This window comes from Mirounga angustirostris, unplaced genomic scaffold (assembly GCF_029215605.1).
Source record: "Mirounga angustirostris isolate CCGP_5_RB_7025 unplaced genomic scaffold, mMirAng1.0.hap1 SCAF_7, whole genome shotgun sequence".
Lineage (NCBI taxonomy): Eukaryota > Metazoa > Chordata > Mammalia > Carnivora > Phocidae > Mirounga > Mirounga angustirostris.
In genome coordinates this window covers 23,284,445-23,305,449 of record NW_026991715.1, presented here as the reverse complement: position 1 = coordinate 23,305,449, position 21,005 = coordinate 23,284,445, and the positions used below count along the sequence as shown (strand labels likewise).

General features: G+C 36.4%; 1 long non-coding RNA gene across 5 annotated transcripts in view; it reads left to right on the top strand.

The window, feature by feature from the left end:
• The window catches only part of LOC123855951 (uncharacterized), a 130,830-nt gene that overhangs the window by 12,043 nt on the left and 97,782 nt on the right, over nt 1-21,005 (top strand). For all 5 annotated transcript variants that reach the window (XR_010412989.1, XR_010412992.1, XR_010412988.1 and 2 more), the window contains exon 2: nt 12,412-12,500. This is a non-coding gene — a long non-coding RNA (uncharacterized LOC123855951). The remainder of the gene's footprint in view (nt 1-12,411; nt 12,501-21,005) is intronic.

The following is a 21,005-nucleotide window of genomic DNA, read 5'->3' as shown; positions in this document are numbered from 1 at the left end:
GTAAAACTTATTACAAATTAAAGAAATTAACATTTTTGTCTATTATGTGTTGCAGATACTTTTCCTATTTTGGTTAATTTTTACACTTTATAACTTTTTTCTACATAGGCTTTAATCTTACAATTTTCATGTTGTACATAACTTGCAAATTGCTTAGAAGCCTATTTCATGTGTTGTGATTTGCTTTGTCAATTTATAAAGACAGCTAAATTTAGCTCACAAATAGCTCAGCCTTTTTTTTCTTTTTTGCAAAGATGTATGTGTGAACATCCTTCTAGGAACCGCTATAGATCATGAATATGATGAAGCTAATCAGTTTTGGTCATCAAACAAAAATGTGGTTAACATTTAAATGACTACTCTTTCCTTCTCCCTTCAGTGGCCCTAAAAATCAATGGGTAGGAAAGTATTATTAGTAAGGGACAGCATCTTATCAGACATAAAGTATATACCCTAAAAAGTTAGAGAATACAACCTTCTCTCTCCAACCTTCCTTCATTTTCATGTGCTCACTTCATCTGAAACACTGTATCAAATACTGTCAGAAGTTCCAGCATCTCTTACAACAATTTATTCATGGATAAACTTTGGCTTGTAATAAATGAAATTGATTTATATGGACTTTATATTTGCTTTAGAAACCTATAATAGATAATAGAGTATTTAAAAGATAACAGATACATGAAGATCCTCAAAACACTTAAGGACATCCAAATGAGTTATTATTTGCATATATAGAAATAATCTATGTGAACCTAGCTTAGACTCAGTTCTAAGCCAAAATGACTTCTAGTTCAATCCAAATTAAACTAAGAGACTGAACAAGTTCAAATAAATAGTAACAGTTATAAGTAGTGGGGAGGAACCAGCCATGCAAGACATTTTTAGCTTATGTTCTTGTTTCATATATATTTTAAAGCTTTTATAAATTACTTTGTAAAATTAGCTAGTATGACATCAAATCTTATCTTTGGCTTTTGTTCAGTAAATAGGCTAGAAACTCAAAGCCACCAGAGTTCTAGTTGGAAACATGAGATTCCATATTGCCTCAAACTATTCTTGCTTTCTCCAGAGTTCTTCATCTCAGGCCTACTAGAAGCTAATAGAAGCATCAGGCCAGTTTAGACTGGACCTCATACTTTTGGTTTTAGAAGTTAAGAAAGTTTCATATTGGACTGAGGGAATTGTAACTATCTCAGGTCTGTCATTTAAAGATTTTCTAAAAGATTCTGAATATCAAAAGCTTATTGTTTTTAATAAATGCCTCTTGTTAAATATTTAAATGCTATTTAGTTTATAGCCTTGTTAAACTTTGAGAGTTTTTTTTAAACTGCATCTTAATTTTTACTTAAACACTGTTGCATTTCTAGTGCAGTGAGAAAGCTACTTTATTTGGCTCCAGTTCTAGAAATTAAACAAAACTACAATACCGGTCAGATCATACATTAAAAATGTTCCTAACATGTTTAAGTATCTTTGTTTAAAATGTATATTTCTCGTTAAATTCTAGGATACCTTTAAAGAAACATTTTGGACTGTAGTATTCAAAGTTGAACTGAACACTAAATTGTGCCTCCACTAAAGAAAATGTAAGATTCAGTTAAGAAGTTAGTTAGAAGGTAAATATAATTTATCAGTTACTGGACCCTTTCAGAAATAAATCTTTCTAGTATCAGTGAGATCATATGATACATGTCTTTCTCTGATTGACTTATTTCGCTCAGCATAATACCCTCCAGTTCAATCCACGTCATTGCAAATGGCAAGAATTCATTCCTTTTGATGGCTGCATAATATTCCATTGTGTGTGTGTGTGCGTGTGTGTGTGTGTGTGTCAGTCACATCTTCTTTATCCATTCATCTGTCAATGGACATCTTGGCTTTTTCCACAGTTTGGCTATTATGGATATTGCTGCTATAAACATCGGGGTGCACGTACCCTTTCGGATCCCTACTTTTGTATCTTTGGGGTAAATACCCAGTAGTGCAATTGCTGGATCATATGGTAGCTCTATTTTCAACTTTTTGAGGAACCTCCATACAGTTTTCCAGAGTGGCTGCACCAGCTTGCATTCCCACCAACAGTGTAGGAGGGTTCCCCTTTCTCCACATCCCCAACAACATCTGTTGTTTCCTGACTTGTTAATTTTAGCCATTCTGACTGGCGTGAGGTGGTATCTCATTGAGGTTTTGATTTGGATTTCCCTGATGCCGAGCAATGTTGAGCACTTTTTCATGTGTCGGCCATTTGTGAATCACAGACCTATACCTCTGAAACAAATAATACATTATATGTTAAAAAAAAAAAAAAAAAGGTAGTAGGAAGGGAAAAATGAAGGGGGGGAAATTGGAGGGGGAGACGAACAATGAGAGACTATGGACACTGAGAAACAAACTGAGGTTCCTAGAGGGGAGGGGGTGGGGGGATGGGTTTGCCTGGTGATGGGTATTAAAGAGGGCACTTACTGAACGGAGCACTAGGTGTTATATGCACACAATGAATCATGGAACACTACATCAAAAACTAATGATGTATGGTGATTAATATAATAAAATAAAAAAAATTAAGGTGATATGAAGCAATTAATGAGGGAGATAGAAGAACACTCGAGGATTTGAAAATTCTTCTGTAATGGATCAGTTTTAAATGAGACCATTGTTTAATTCAGAGAATATTTTGATGTCCTGTTTCAGCACATTTTAAAAAATGATCTTGGCTCTAATTTGAGCCAATAAAATTGATAAATTTGTTAAACTTTATATAGAGTATGTTTTTTAAAAAATGTGTATATTTGTGTACAAACATCCATGTGCCAGAAAGATACAATAAAGCATTATGTCAAAAATAAATAAACCTTTCTCAATATCAGAAATTTCAAAGTAGCTGAAAATAGTTTTTAAATGTTAAGATTTTAAACTGCCTTTAGAAATTTCTCTCTATATATTATTTCCTCTGCTTTTTAAAGAGAATACTGAAAATAATACTTTTCTGGCTCAGGTCTACTTTTGGAATGATAAAGCTAAAGGTGGTAGCTGTAGATAACAAGTTTAGATTTATTGAGACGATTCTCCATGGATCTTTTGGACATTGCCTTGTTGCAGACTTTTTTTTTTTTTTTTTTTAATGTTTGTATAGCAACCAGCCTTTGAAGATTGAGATAATGTCTCCCTGGGAGCAGAGAGCAGGTATGCTCACTGCCCATTACAGAAGGTTCAGGTTCCCCAGGCTCAGGTTCCCTAAATCCCTCTCTTGTAACATAGACACTGTATGTGCAGGTTTTACCTGGTTCTCTTCATGTTACCTTGTGGGAATTGGGGCTTAGGGAACTGATGCAAATGCTGATTATCTCTGACTGCTATTACTGTGAAAAATAAAGTCTTTTGTTTCTGACCGTCGGGTCTCATGTCTTCTGCCACCATCCAAGAACCTATAGCAGGCTAAACTGTTAGCTTGCAAATAGGGTAAAATTCTCAGAATCTTCGTAAGTCTTGACAAGATGATATAGAATAGGGATCAGTAAACTTTTTCTGTAAACAGTTAAATAATATATGATATCTATTACATATGCTTCTTTGATTTCTTTGTGTGTGTGTGTGTGTGTGTGCGCATGGTCCTTTAAAAATATAAAAGCCATTCATAGTTTGTAGGCCATACCAAAACAGTCTTTGGGCTCGATCTCACCAAGGGGCCATATGTTGCTGTTGTAGAGCCCTGATGGACCTCCGATGTTGAACATGGGATTAAATGGCTCTTCTGCTTTCCTAGCAAGTGCCTCAGAACCTAATTATTACGGGTTGCTTTTCACCCATGCTTTTAAATGACTGATGATAAAATGAAGCTTGTGCTGCTGCATATCTGCTGGGAAATAAAATATGCAAAATTAATTAGATAATAAAAAGAAAAAGCAGTGTTTTCCTAAGTGGCTTTTCTGGAACATTTTCATCCTCACCCTCACTCTTGGCAATCAGTTGATTTGTGAGCCAAATAGCTCTGATTTTTTTGATACTAATGGTAGTTGACACGCAACTTGTCCCTTCTATGACACAGTGCTCACAGTAAAAATTTACATTGTGTTTTTGGGAGGGTTTATTCTAAAAATGTAGAATTTATTCCTCTGAAAGCAGAGGTTGACCCAAGAGGTTCTTGTTTTGTGTGAAAAGAATTTCTCTAAGCATATGAAATATTGGGTCTAAATTGGTCATCTAGTATTGATACGTTAGACAATTTTAGTCAACCTTCTAGGACAACTTAAAAGGCTATTTAAGAATTTAAAAAAAGCATGTGGGCATCTCACAGTTAACAATGATGAATTACCAGGCTGGGATCTGGGGGAGGGATGAGGACTAGGGAAATGGCTAGGTAATGGGGCTGCTTTTCCCCTAGGGGTAGAAATGAAGTGGCTGGCCCATGGTTTTGCAGCCTAGAATAAGCCCTTAAAGGTGTAGAGCTGAGAATCCAGGGCCCACCAAGCAGGGACAGTGGTGAACTACTTGTTCATCATCAGGCTGGGAACCAAGCATTACAGCTTAGAAGAAAATGAGAACCATAAAGAAGATAAGCATTTCCAAGGACATCCACCAGCTTTAAATCATGTCTGTGGTCATTTGGAGGTGATCCTGGATTGCCAGTATTCCCAGAAACTTGGAGTCATTCATTGTAAATCTCTTGAGAAAGATAACAGCATCCTAGGCCTCAAGTTATTTTTACCAACAATTTTGTGTGATGGAGCAAGACAACAGGGATTAAAAAAAATAAATGTATTACAAAACAATAGAAACAGTAGAAGAGTTACATAGGGACTTTTACATATTGGAGTTAACAGGCATGCTCTATTTATCCAATTACACTTTTCGTGAGGATAAAAGATTTAAAATTTATAGGAGTGCCTGGGTGGCTCAGTCAGTTGGCTGAGCGTCCACTCTTGGTTTTGGCTCAGGTCATGATCTCAGGGACAAGGGATCAAGCCCTGCATCCACTCTTGGTTTTGGCTCAGGGACCAAGGATCAAGCCTTGTGTCCGGCTCTGTGCTGAGCATGGAGTCTGCATGAGATTCTTTTCCTCTCCCTCTGCCCCTCCCCCCACTCTCACTCTCTCTCTAAAATAAATAAATAAATCTTCAAAAAATATTGAAATTTTATAAATTAAAAAGCAAGTTGATATTCTAGAATTGAAAATATAATTGAAATTAAGAACTGAATGATCAGATACATCATGTTGAGAATTTGTGAAGTGGAATATATGTTACAAGAAAATATGCAGAATGAAGCATGGAAAACTTGGAGACGGTTGAAATGAAAATTAGTAAAATTAAAGAAAATATCCAAAATAAAGTTTAGAGAGAGAAAAGGATGGGAAATAGGTAAAGTGTGAGGGACTTAGAAAATCTAGGGACGTCTCAGATTCTTGGAGATTCCCAGAAAGCAAGGAAAGGAAGAGAGGAACAAAAACCATGTTTGAAGAGATAATGACCAAGAACTTTTCAAAGCTAATAAAGACATGACGCTCCAGTTTCAGGGTGGCTAGGAACTATAGGCAAGAAGAGCAAAAATAAGACTTTACATCAAAGCAAAAAAAAAAAAAAAAAAAGCTGAAAACTAAAAACAAGGGGAACATTTTAGAGCAGCCAGGGAAAAAAAACAAGGATTGCACAAAAGTGCAACAACTGGTCTGAGAGCTGACATTTTTTTTCATTGTTGTAAAATATATATAACATACAATTTACCGTTTTAACTATTTTTAAATCTAGAATTCAGGGACATTAATGACATTCATAATACTGTGCCACCTTCACTGCTTTTCATTTGTAGAACTTTTCATTATCTCGAACCAAAACTCTGTACCCATTAAAAAATAACTCTCCATTCTCATCTTCCTCCAACCCTGGTAATGTCTGCTGTACTTTCTGTCTTTATAAAATTGCTCATTACAAATATTCCATATAAATGGAATCATACCATGTTTGTCTTTTTGTGACTGGCTTATTTTACTTAGCATACTTTCAAGGTTTATCCAGTCTGTAGCATACATCAGAACTTCATTAATTTTCATGAGTGAAAATATTTCATTGTAAGTGTGTACCACATTTTGTTTATTCATCTATTTTTTGATACATACATAGGTTGTCTGCACCTTTTGGCGTTACAAATGATGCTACTCTGAACAGTGGTGTGCAAGTGTCTGTTTGAATACCTGTTTTCAGTTACGTTGGGTATATACCTAGGAGTGGAATTGCTGGGTTATATGGTAATTCTATGTCTATATTTTTGAACAACTACTCAACTGCTTTCCAAGAGGTGACATCTTAATAAAAATAAATAAGCCAGAAAACAATTGAATGCCATTTTCAAAATGCTGATGGGAAATAACTACCAAACTAGAATTATATATCCAATGAAAATATCCTTTCAAAATTATGTTTTCATACAAACAAAAATTAAGAGAATTCGCTATCAGACCTGACTTAAAGGAAATACTGAAAAGAGTTCTCTAGATAGATGTAAAATAATTTCAGAAGGTTGAAGATGCAGGAAGGAAAGAAAGACAGTGAAAGTGGCAAATATGGAGGAAGAGGATATAAAAGAATACTGACGGTATAAAGCAATAATAATAATAATAATAATAAAAGAAGATAGCAGGAAGGGAAGACTGAAGGAGGGGAAATCGGAGGGGGAGATGAACCATGAGAGACTATGGACTCTGAGAAACAAACTGAGAGTTCTAGAGGGGAGGGGGCTGGGGGGGATGGGTTAGCCTGGTGATGGGTATTAAAGAGGGCACATTCTGCATGGAGCACTGGGTGTTATGCACAAACAATGAATCATGGAACACTTCATCTAAAACTAATGATGTATGAGGATTAACATAACATAATAAAATAAAAAATAATAATAATGTCTTGGGGTGAAATATAGAGACAATTAAAATACCTGACAAGAATGGCATATAAGTCAGGAAGGTGTTGAGTTTTCTAAGGACTTTCCCTTGTCTCAGAAGAGGGTGAATCTATTAAATAATGGTAGACTTTGCTAAGTCAATCATATGAGTTCTAATCATTAGGAAAATTGTTAAAAAGAAATAGTAAAAGAGTATATAACCTTCAAGTTAATATAAGGGCAAAATAAAATAAAAAATCCAAATGAAGGCTGAAAGGAGATACAAGATAAACAGAAAGCACTACATAAAGTGGTGGTTTTTAAGCACAAATATATCATTAATTGCATTACATGTAGAAGAGCTAAATACTTCATTAAAAGACAAAAGGTTGTGCTGTTTACAAACATGATATTTAAAATGTGAGATGCTGGGCACCTGGGTGGCTCAGTCGTCTGCCTTCGGCTCAGGTCATGATCCCAGGGTCCTGGGATGGAGCCCAGCATTGGGCTCCCTGCTCCATGGAAGCCTGCTTCTCCCTCTGCTTGTGTTCCTGCTACTTCCCCTGCTTGTGTTCCTGCTCTCGCTATCTCTCTCTGTCAAATAAATAAAATCTTAAAAAAAATAAAATAAAATGTGAGATGCAAAAAGAATAAAAGGATGAAAAAAATGCAAACACTTACCAAAGGGTTGCTAAGATAGTGGTATAAACATTAGAGAAAACACACTTTAAGGTAAAAGGCATTATTAGAAATAAAATGTATGCTTCATAATAATAAGCATTTTAACTTACCATGAAGATATAAAATATTTATGTATAATTATACAGCATCAAAATATATGAAGCATAAATTGATGTAACTAAAGAACTAAAATTCAAAATCAGAATATTTTAACACACCTCTCTCAGTAACAGAACAAACAGATTTAAAAATTGTGTGTGTATATGTGATCAGCAAGAGTGTAGAAGATGTGAACAAGATTAGCCAACTTGACAATAGATCACTACACTAGCAAGAAAATTCTAGAGCCAGGCTTCTACCAAACATTTAAGGATGCAGTATGTCAATCTTACACAAGATCTTTCAGAGAAGACAAAAAGAGGAAACATCAACTTGTTTTCTGAAGCCAGAGTCATCTTGATACTCAGACCTTATAAGCAGATAATGAGAAAGGAAATTAAAAACCTACCTCGCACATAGATAATATATCAATATTAATGCAAAAGATTATGCATGATGACCAAACTGGGTTTATTTCATGAATTAAACATTGAGTTAATATTAGAAATGCAATCAGTATAAATAACCAAATTAATTGAATAAAGGAGAATAATTAATTGTATCATAAGCTTAATAGATGCAGAAAAGGTGTTTGTAACTAGAAGTAGAAGGAACTTCTTTCATACGATAAAACATTAGTAAAAAGCCTACGTTAAACATTATACTTAAAATATTGAAAGCCTCCCTTTAAGATAGGAAACAAAATAAGAATATCACATATTTTTATTACATTGAATTGATGTTATTATGTTATTATGTTGAATACTTTTATTCAACATTGTATTGGAATTCTAGCCAGTAAAACAAATAAATAAAATGAATGAATGAATGAATAAATAAGTACTTGAAAGGAAGAACTGAAACTGTTATTGTTCACAGTCAATATGCATGTGATTGTAGAAAATCTAAGAGGATTTACAGATACAGTATAAGAAATATAAGGTAAGTTTAGCAAGTTTGCTAGATTTACACTCAATATACAAAAATCAACTGCATTTCTATGTACTGGCAAAAAATCAGAAAAAATAAGTTTTTTTAAATGTTATTATTTAAGGGGTGCCTCGGTGGTTCAGTTGTTTAAGCGTCAGACTCTTGATTTCAGCTCAGGTCATGATCTTGGGGTTGGGAGATTGAGCCCGGCATTGGGTTGTAAGCTCAACAAGGAGTCTGCTTAAGGTTCTCTATCCTATCTTTTATCCTTCCCATTTGCCCCTCCACCCCCCTCCCCACCACTCTCACACTCGCTCACTCACGCTCTCTCTCTCTCTCAAATAAATAAATAAATAAATAAAATCAAAATAAAATAAAATGTTACTATTTAAAACAGCATTAAATAGAACCATGGATTAGATCTAACTAAAGATGTGCAAGCCCACCATGCAGAAAACTATCACATTTTATTAGAGCCATTAAAGAAATCCTGCAGAAGGGTATATTATGCCCATAGACTGGAAGACTATAATGTTATAAACAAGTTATTTCTTCCTGAGTTCATCTATTGGATCAGTATAATTCCAATAAGAATCCTAACCAGCTTTGTTTTAGGGGAGCAGCACAAGTGACAGGCTGACTCTACAATACATACGGAAATACAGAAAGTTAAGAATAGCCAAAATACACATGAAGAACAAGGTGGAAGGACTTGAGTCGATATTTTGACTTATGAGAAAGTTATTGTAATTAAAGCTACGAAGTATTGGTACAAAATAGACCTATGAAATAGAATAGAGATCCCAGACACCCACACACACATGTGCACTTCATTTACAAAAAAACATGCCACTGCAATATAGTGGAGGAAGAAGGGTCTTCTCGTTATATGGTACTGTACAAGGGAATTTCCACATAGAAAAGAAAATAAGTGATCCTTTCCTTATATTTTACACAAAAATCAACTCAGTGCGATATTACACCTAAATGTAAGAGCCATAATAATTCTTCCAGAAAATAATAAAGGAGAGTACTTTTATGAACTCATGGTAGGGACTGATTTCTTAAACATCACACACACACACACACACACACACAACCCTTATTGTAAAGGCAAAGTTTGGTAAGACTACATTAAAATTAAGAGCTTCTGTTCATTGAAATATACCATTAAGAGAGTGAAAAGTCAAGACAAACTGGGAGAATGTATTTGCAACACATATGATAAAAAACAGGTTTTATTTAGATACACAGAGAATCTCCCTACAAATCAATATGAAAATGCTATAACAACACAGTAGAAAAGTGGGCAAAAGACCTGAACAAAGAGGTATCCAAATGACCAGTAAACTATCAGTACTTAATTTCATTAGTAATCATGTTAATTTTGATTAAAACCAAAATGAAATTTCTGCACACCTAACTGGATAGGGACACTTAAGAAGGCAGCTAATGTCAAGTCTTGGTGAGGATGTAGAGCAAAAGAAATTCTTTTCCATTGCTGGAGGGAATATAGACAGTTATACCCACTTTGGAATCCAGGTTGACAGTATTTCCTAAAGTTGACTATAATTATATTCAATAATCTGTGATTCTCCTGATAGATACATACCCAACAGAAATGCTTGCCCATGTGTATGAAGAGATATGCACAAGTATGTCCACAGCAGCATTATTCACAGTAGCCAAAAAGTGGAAATAATTCACATGTCTATCAACAGTAGAATGAATAAGTAACTTGTCACATAGTCATACAATAAGATATTATACAGCAATAAAAATGAATGAGTTACAGCTACATGCAAGAACATTGATGGATCTCACAAATGTAGAGAGAAGCCAAATACAACACATGCATACTATGTGATTCCCATCATGTAAAATTCAAAAACAGGCAAAATTTTATATTTTAGGCATCCACACTTAAGTTGTAAGCCTGTAAGGAAAGTAAGGAACCTGATTACCACTAGTCAGAACACTGGTTACCTTCAATGGGTGCATAGGAATTAATGATTGGAAAACAGTACAAGCGAGCATCTGGGTTGCTAATAAAATTCTATATCTTGAGTTGGGTGGTGGTTACACATAGTGTTTTGTGTACTTTTCTGTATACATTATATTTCACAAAAAAGAAAAAGATTTTAAAGCTGTGGTTGGAAGAATAGGAGTTGGGAAGCGGTGAGCTATTCTATGACTTCAAAAATTGGTTCTGATGTTACAAAAATGTTTTTTCAGGACACTTTTGGCTGCAAGCAATAGAAACCAGACTCAAAATGGAATGAAATACTTAAGCTAGTACTACAGAACTTCTAGTAGAAACTCTAGTGATTGATCCAGGGACTCAATATCAGTCATCTGTCACCAGCCAAGACACATAATAAATAAATATTTATTGAATGAAAACCAGGGCTCTTTCTCCAACTCTAGATTCTGTTTCTCTTTGCACATTAACATGGTTTTTCTTCTATCGGTGAAAAATTCCTTCATGTGGTAATAAAATGCCATAAGCCATTCCTGACATTGTCCTTACAATTTGCAGTCACAAAAGAGGACTTCCTTCGGAAAGAATTCAGAATATGCCACCATAAAATATGCCAATCTGGCATATGGATGATTTTGAGAAGGCGGTTAGTTGAGAAAAAGGAAACACAGAAAAACTCTCTGCCCAGCCCCCCACCCCACCCCAACTAGGAAGGGCAGAACAATTCTTAATCACCGGAGATAATTCTAGACTATTACCTGCCCCGAGATAACACCAGAAGAATCTATATAACAAGCCTTACTAGCTAGCCTTTACCTTCTTAGTTTCCCCCATATATTTACCTTCCCACAGTTTGCTACCTTTGGAAGCCTAAAACCCTTTTCCTTTGTCTTGTCACTTCTCTATCACACATTTATTTTTCTTTCGTTAAGATGCAGTATAAGCCCAGGTTTTTTTGTTTTTGCTTTTTAAAATATTTTATTTATTTATTTGACAGAGAGAGAGAAAGCACAAGCAGGGGGAGCAGCAGAGGAAGAGGGAGAAGCAGGCTCCCCGCTGAGCAGGGAGCCCCACTCGGGGCTCGATCCCAGGATCCTGGAACCAGGACCTGAGCCAATGGCAGACGCTTAACCGACTGAGCCACTCAGGTGCCCCCATAAGCCTGGTTTCTAACCACTCCTTTGAGTTAGTCATCACTGAGTTCTTCCATGTGTATGTGCAATGCACACATTAATAAACTTCTGGGGTGTTTTTTCCTTATTAATCTGTCTCTTGTCAGTCTACTTTATAGGACCCCAGCTATTGAACCTAAGACGGTACACTTCCTATTGACTGACAGAAACTTCTCAGGAATGTTTCCACTCTGCTCTGGATTACTCTGAACTGGGTCATGTGCACACCATTAGGACTGACTCTGGGTGATAAGGGTAGATTCAGCCTTCCAGGACCCAGAGGGATGGATGTTGGCAAGCTAACTCAATGACTGCATCATGAAATCCTTTTCATATTAACCATTTTGGTCTATAGTGGTGCTTTTCAACTCAGGCTGCCTGCTAGCATCACCTGGTGAGCTTTTAAAAAAAATATTGATGCAGATACTCTAGACCAATTAAATAACAATTTTTCGGATGTGTATGTGGTGGAGGGGAAGGCATTGATATACTTTTCTAAGCTCTCCAGATGATTTTAAGGTATTTCATGTTGTGAACCCTGGGATTATTGTGTAAATCATTGAGGTAAAATTCAAGACAAAATTAGAGAAAATATTTATAGATATTAATCTGTTGTCTCAGGTGAGTGCTACAGTTACTTAATATAAAAATTACTTTTATTTTTTTAATTCATAGGTCATGATAACCTGTGATTCCAATTAAAGATTTTTAAAAAGAGAAGAGTTCAGCCCTTCAAGTATTGGTTTGCACTCCTTAAGCCAGAGGTAAATATAACACCTTTATAAGCTCTTGATCAACAAGATAATCAAAGTTAGGATAACTCTATTTGCACATGAAAAAGTAAAGTGGTTCACATCCTGCTTTAAACCAACAGAAATGAATTCATTAGCATCAACTAGAAGAGCTATTGGTATATACTATTTCATCAGCAATATAGGTGATAGATTGTTCTCTGAAAGGAATTATTTGAAAAATACATAAAGTTTTCATACTATCCTGTTTTCTCATGGGTTATCATTGCATTTGAAATGCTATTTTTTCCCAAATGCCAAAGCTACTCTTCTGGAAATACAAAGAATCGGACTGTAATAATTCATCCAAGACTATTATATGATAATCTTATAAACTCAATTCGAAAAAGGGCAGCAACCATTTCTGAGTTCTAATAGCATATTGATAGATTCTAATATTGTACTAACAGATACTACTATTGTGCTAATCCAACATGTCTATGCTTACCCTTTGTGAGTGGTAGTGACTGTTCTCTTTTTTTTTTTTTAAAGATTTTATTCATTTGAGACACAGACACAGAAAGAAAGAGAGAGCATGAGCAGGGGGAGAGGCAGAGGGAGAGGGAGAAGCAGGCTCCCCGCCAAGCAGGGAGCCCGATGCGGGGCTCAATCCCAGGACCATGGGATCATGACCTGAGCCAAAGGCAGACGCCCAACGACTGAGCCACCCAGGTGCCCCAACTGTTCCCTCTTTTAATGTTAGAATCACTATGCTTTTGTAAGCAGCATCATGGCACAGTGAAAAGTAACTTTTAGGATCTGATATACCTGGAATTAAATTCTGTCCACTTTTTATCAACAGTGCAGCCTTGGGCAGATTAACTTCTTAGCGTCTCATTTCCCTCTACTATAAAATAAAGATAGGACCCATCATAAGCATTAGGAATGACAATTACCATCCTTCTACCATTTTGCCTCAGAATTTTTAAAAACTTATACAAGTAAAAAATGAGTAAATGTATTCTTCTTATACAAAAAAATGAAACATTACAGATAGAGAATTTAGACTTTAAAGACCACTAATGTCAGTCTGGCGCATATTGAGAGACTGAATAAACAAACAGTCAAGGGCCAGACTATATATGTCAATAGAACTCTGATACCCAACCTCTGCAACAAGCAGGCGCATAAGCCAAACCACAAGCTCTGCAGCAGCTGGTCCAGAAATCTCAGAGTTTGATCGATGACTGTGTTTCCACCACAGGAGCAACAGAGAAAACCAAATATGCTCTCCAGACCAATCACATATGACCCCCGACCTGTAGTTAGCCTGTCTGTAGCTTCCCAGGCCAACGATTTCCCAATCACAGCATATCTGAAGCTTGCTTTTTTTTTCACTGTAACACTTCTTTCCACCACTTTTCACAGACACCAGCCTGTCTTTGAGTCTCTGCCAAACACCAGTGATGGTGGCTCACTCCCTTGCTGCAACAAGCTCTCACTAGATAGCCTCTGATTGTTCTCCTTTGGTGGTCTTTCTTTACTTCCACAATATCTTTCCAGTCCTTTTACTATGTATTTACAGATGGACATTTCTATTTATCCTTAGGAAATATATTCCACTTTATGGATTTTTAAAAACAAAAATATTATCATTTGGTTCTGTAACTTGACTTAAAAAAAATCCTGGAAATCTATCCCTATTAGTTCATCCTTACTGTTTTCAGTGGAGGGTGGTAGTAATATTTATCCTGCCTTCTTGTAACACAGGTCTCTGGTGCTAACAACTCTAGTGTTTTGTAGGTGGTTTGCTTTCCTGTGCCCGTCACAGGGGACTTTCTTTTACATCTTTGCACTGCCATCCCACTTCCCTTCCTCCTCCCCAGGCCATTCCTCCTTTAACCCTCATCTCGGAGCTGCAGTTGATTCTCCATGACCCTGGCCGGTTTCCTTCCCTCATGGCTGCTAGTAACAGCCATTCTGGGGCCATTTCTTTAGCATTGCAAGGTTAGGGCATGCCTAGGGGTTAAGAGACATTGGTCTCTGGTGGGTCTAGGTCCTGTGTATTGTCTGCTCAACTTCCTCATTACCCATGTGTGACAAACGCAAATCTTAGTCATGATAGATTCTTTTACCTTGAGTCAATTTTCCAGTTGTGTGTAAGGAATTTCTTCCAATGGTTAAACATAGGCAACCTTAGAAACCTTTGTGAAGGAAGTAAAATTAAATGCTTCATTTATCCTTGCTTTCACCAAATAATTTGGATAAGCCTTGTAGTGACCCAAATAATATCCTTCCCAGTGAATACCAAAACATTCAGAATTAAGACACAGATGGTAGGGTCTTGGAAGAATTGCTTTTAAGATTTGACAGTTCACATGGACTAGTAGAGCCTTTAGATCCAATATAAACAACTTCATGTATTTTACTAGTGTATATACCATGGGACAATATAGCTTTGTATTTGAATCTTGACTCCTTGGGTTCAATGAACTTGGGCAAGTTTCCTAATTGCTCTGAGTCTGTTTTCACATGTCTATGATGAAGATGAGATTTACTTGCATCTTATGGTTCCTTGGAGGAAAAACTTTTCCTCCACCCTCTTGTGTTCATTAACTGGGGACTTGTGAATTAAGCTGAAAAAAGACAGATTAGCAAGAGAAAAGTCAACTTTTATTCACCTACGTAGTGGGATCACAGAGAAAATGTGACTTTCCAAACAGCTGAAGACAGGGGTTTAAATACCTAACTTATTAAGGGGAAAGGAGGAGGAGGAAGAGGCTCTTATGGAAAGAACAGATGGGTTTCTAGAGGAGCAAATGGGAGATAACAAAGTCTGTGCTAATATTTGTTTATGCAGGTGCAAGTGGTCTTTTCAGTCCTCTTTCCAGCCAGTAAAACTCCCCTGAGAGGGGACTTATGGCAGCCTCACTCCCAGAAGTTTCTGCCTTCAGCTAGATAAGAGAAGCTCCAAAAAGCCTCCTTCCTGTATCTGTGAAATCTCAAAAGTCTTTGGGGTAAAATAATCTTCATACCAGCTCTGTGGGTCTGAGTTGATCCCCACAGGGGGTGTGAGAATAATCAAGGTAAATTCGGTGCAGCTCTCAGCACAGCATTGCAAATAAAATTTGCAACTTATTATTGATATTCGGAAGTTAGACTTTATGACTTGCTAGCAGCGCATGGGAAATTATGGTGATTTTTAGTACAAATGTTGACCCTGGGCATGGATCTCAGCTGGCTTGCTTAATTCCTGGATCAGCATTTCTTGCATTCAGTTGCTGATTCATCACTTTTTGCTCATATTCAATCTAACTTTTCCAAATCAATTTCGTACTGATAAACTTGCCTTAGAATTCATTGCAATTGTCCTAAATAATTTGGGTGGCTCAAGAAAACAAACATCTTTTGTGATTCTGTTTTTCCTAACTTCTTCCTGGCTTCCCATGGATGTTCAGGGATGTCTCACTCAAGGTGTTTTTGTTTTGTTTTGTTTTTGTTTGTCTGTAGGGTTTTTTGTTTATTTGTTTTGTTTTGTTTTGTTTTGATACCCTCTTCATCTCATTTGGCTTCTTGTTCCTCAGAGGAGAAAAAGAAAAGTGATATCTTTGTTTTTATAATCCTCTCATGTCATCAGTTGTTTCTAAATGCTTAGCATTTATAGGTCACTATGGGTTAGTGGAAAAAGTGCATTTTACCAATAGATATCTTTTTGCCATTTGATAATGTCATGGACTTTTACACAAGTTCCGTGAAACTGGAGTGAACAAATTCCTCATATATTTAAGATAGGTCAGAAGATATGCATATGAGGGTATATTGCTTGCAGGAGATAAGTAACTTCTCTTCAAATTGGCTTAAGCCATATAATTTGCCAGTGTTATTTTCTGCTGCCTAAGTTCCCCAGATAAATACCAGGTTTACTTTGCTTGGGAAAGCATTACTCATAATAAAAATATCTTAGCTGTTCTGTATGCAAATGCAGTGGAGTATAAGCATGCATATTAACTCATTATGTTACATCGGTAATTGCTATTTTATTGGTCAATAACTGTTTTATTTATTATGATACTAAACAATTGGTATAAATATGTTAAAAGACTTATTCACTAATTTCTAAAAATATAGGCTATATCTTGCTTACAAAAATGCTTTTATAAAACACTTGAGTTGGTCATTGATATGGAACATTATTCCTTTTCGTATTCAGCATTTCCAAGAGAAAATATTTAATGCCATCCCTGAAAGCTAGTAAGTTTACATTTGTTGGGCCACCAGGAGAAGTGAATTCTAGAGCTAAGAACTCCTCACTGATTCTGCAGTCAACTAGAGTAAAATAAGGTCGATATCCATTTAGTTGAGCACATAGCCTGGCAAAATGCATAAGAAAGAACTAGCTTGGCAGCTATAGGAAATATGTTTATTAACAAATAATTTCAATATATTCAATTAAACAAACCACTACACTGTTTTAAAACCAGTTATTTTCATTCAATTAAGTCTCTTCATACTTGAGAATTAGAAGGGGAACTATGAAATGTCAGAATGGACATCAGCTTTCAACTTGGGCTTTGTGGATGTGGAATGTGTGCCTGGCATCTGTTATAATACATGGGGTTCTAAAGACCTCTTTCTTGGGTTTTTCTCTATCCCCCAAGAAAGAAGTTGAACCCTAAAATGTCACTTAAAATATTGCCAACCCAAATCAGAACATCATTTACAATAAAAAGACAATACCTCAGGTCTACAACCACAGTTTCTTGGGCAATTCAGGATAGGAACCACTCATTTTTCTAAATTGTCAAGATAATGGAGGGGTTATGGAGTCAATTAGCCTGAATTATTCCAATGGTTAACTGTGCAATTTAAATAACTCGATAACTCTAACTCCATACTTCATCATTTTGAGGCTTATTTTAAAAAGTGGCATTTGTTCAGTTTTCAGATATGTTATTTAAAACAGAGGTGCCTCTTATTGAAAACTACCACTAATTAGTGATTGAGGCAAAATAGCATATATTTTCTTCTGCCTGATGGGATCTTAAAGATCTTGATGATTATTTTTAATTATACTATTGTCTATGTATCCCATAGCATCTTATTTTCTTCAGCTAACAGATGAATAGTCTGAAAATTAGTCCTCTTACCTAAACAACTGGCCCTCTCAGGATTCACGGGGACAAAGCTGAATGTTGACAAGATAGACAAATCAGGAAGGGGCCTGACTTCTATTTTATTTTATTTATTTGAGAGAGAGAGAGCACAAGTGCACTAGCAGGGGGGAGGGGCAGTGGGAGAGGGAGAAGCAGGCTCCCCGCTGAGCAGGGAGCCCCATACGGGACTCGATCCCAGGACCCTGGGATCATGACCTGAGCTGAAGGCAGACACTTAGCCAATTGAGCCACCCAGGCGCCCCAGACTTCGAAAAGACTGATGATCCATCATTTTAGTATAGAAGGTTCCATATAAAAGCTGCTCAACATGGATTCTAGAAAAAGGAGCTACTTGTCTTTGAAGGACAGACCAGAAGTAGCACCTGGATGGCCTGTCTCTATATGATGGCCATCCCAACTGACCTGCCATACTAGGGTAGAGGTGATGCCAAGCCCCAGTAAGGGAGCTGGGCACTACTAAGCAGGATTTTTACTTATTATGGGGTACTGGAGCAGAATGAGAACCAAGACTAAGGCAGAAGTTCAGCTAAACAAATTAGTGCCAGGGACACAGGACCAGGGTTGAATTGTCATTAGAGACACCAAGTAACCACACAGAATTCCTGATTCTCCTGCTCCCCCAAATCTGCTTCTCTGCCTCCCCCATTTCAATAACTGGTACCAACCCATTGCCCCTTAGACCTCCATGTCAGATTTATTACTTCTTTATTTCTCAACTCAAAAGTTTTGTTCTTTTCGTTCATGATAAAGCTTGATTACATATTAAAACTATATCCAAAATCAACATAAAACCTAGTTTCATTTCCTTAAGGGCAAAAAGACCTTAGTTATACAAATATGGGACCCACTTCCACACTTTTCAGGAGATTGGAAATATTTGTTTTATGTCCTGAAGGTGCAAAGATGGGGAAGTGAAAGGTACTCTTCCCCATGAATTGACTAGCAAGTCTTTTTTTTTTTTTTTTAAGATATTATTTTTAAGTTATCTCTATCCCAATGTGGGGCTTAAACTTACAACCCCTAGATCAAGAGTCACCTGCTCTACTAATTGAGCTAGTCAGGCAATGCTAGCATGTCCCTTTTAATACTAAGTTTTAAAGGGAAAATAATCTATATTAAAACAGCCCAGTTGTTCACATCCAGCACACAGATAACTGCTAGGAATCATTTTTCTGAAGGAAAGTACCATGTAATTCCCAAACATAGGAAAAATAATGGACTTTGTTCTCACTTCTTTTCCCCCCTTGTTTGCTTTTCAATTACTCGAGCCTTCAGGTAGAAATATTAAAATTATAATTTTACAGTTTAGTCACTTTTTATCATTTGTGAAAAATGAGTCACTGATATGATAAATAAATCTTCACCTTACTCTGGTTGAGCTGAGATGACAGAGTGTTAAGAATCGACACCCCCCCCCAAAAAAAAAATAGAATTTGACACCATCACCATATGTGCTCCAGATGATGCCACGATCATCTTGTGATGAACACAGAGAAACTTTAAGGTTGGTGAATATCACTTTATGATCAGAAAGAGTTAATGTGACTGAACATTCTAGGTGTCTCTTTAACAGCAGGCCTTGCGAGGAATAGAGCTTATTAATATGTTTTGTTTTGGTATGGATTCTGATGAGACTCAGGAACTGTCCCACTGAACATTTTTATTAGTACATAGTATGTGTCGGTTCTTGGGGTAGGTACTATGAAGAGTAAGACATAATCCCAGTACCTGGAAAATGTGGACTCTACGTGAGTAGAGACTCTTGAATTTTTTTAACCTTCAATTTGTTTCTGTGAACGTGTTTTTGAGAGGACACCACCAAAGAAGCAATAGAGACATCCATCAGAGGTTAAGAATGTTTATCTTTGAATGATTGAGTGATTGCAGGTGCTTTTATGTTTCTGAATTTTTGTTTATTTGTTTTGCAAGAGTATATTTAGTATTTTATAAGCAGAAAAATAAACACCAGTTTTTAAAGTGATGACAAGATCTTTTAGTGCTTTTTCACAATAGTGTGCTCAAAGAATATTTGTTAAGTGAATGAGTACATTTTTCAAATTCTCAAACTTTTCTCATTTAAAAACATTAAGGATATTTATTTTGGGTCAAAAGAATTCCCCAAATTTCTGCTAGAGGAGGTATTCTGCTAACTTTATCTTCAACTTTTGAAAATCACTGACCCGAAAATAAAGAGCTTAAAAAATTCTTTGGATGTTATATCGTACCCAAAAGATAAAGAAGGTGAATTTGTTTTATCTCCTCTCATTTTTAGAACATTCTATAAACAAACACCATTGGTGTGTTGGACATAGACATAGTTTGAGTGTCATGATAACTTGAACTGAATACACAACTCCCAACTTCTTCCAACCCATCTTGATGGAATAGAGGAGGGAATGTAAAAAATGTCTAAGTTGTACGACATAAAGATAAATAAATGTGATGAAAACCAACTTCAAGTAACTTGAATGATTTGACCTTGATCCATGGTAAAAGATTTCAAAACATAGTCTGAAAGTTTAGGTTAGTTGGCTGGACTGTGAGGGCTAATGAGTCCAGTGTTCCAACTTTAGACAGTTCACTCGCTTTCTTTATTTCTTTAGCAATGGACTGTGTAGCAAACTGGTCAAACTTCCTACGTAGATGTGCTGTGGTCTTAAGGAAACCAGATAATAGGAATACAGCAGCATCATCAGAAAACAATCCAAAATACAAGCTTTAAAAATAGTGGGTGGGGAGTGTTTTCACATCCTTATTGGGGGCAAAGACAGGGAGGGGTGATAGTAGTTGTGATTAATATTCTCTACTGAATAGATTTATGCCACTGAGACACTTAGATTCCCATTGAAGAGGTAAGAGACATACATAGCAAATTAAGTAATACCATATATCATATTCCTTTTGTAAGTTACCCAGTTCTCTTTGTGCCATGTCTTATAGGTACAACTGGACAAAACTCACATAAGCTTGAAACAGTTACCTACCACTTCTTTCCCAGAGCTTCTCTAATGCTTTAGTGAAGTCCAGCAGAACTGGACATGTGCAGTCAGAAAGTGAAGGGGAGTTTTTGCCAGTTGAGCCGTTTTTAATCAGTGAGGGACAAGAGCTTATAAGTAAATATTCCCTCCTTTCACCTCCCACGTGGATTTTCAGAGATGCATTTCACAAGGTCATTAGAATATCCTGGTAAAAACTGTGTTCAGTAACCCATAGTGGTGGCCAGTTCAATAAATTATCTTTGAACTGACTGACCTTCCTTCTCTGTCCCACTCTCCCAGGCTCTCAATCATGATTCTTGGGATCACTGTCCACCATATGCAAACCTATGTCTTAGCTCTTCTTTTGAGACACCCAGTGTCAGACA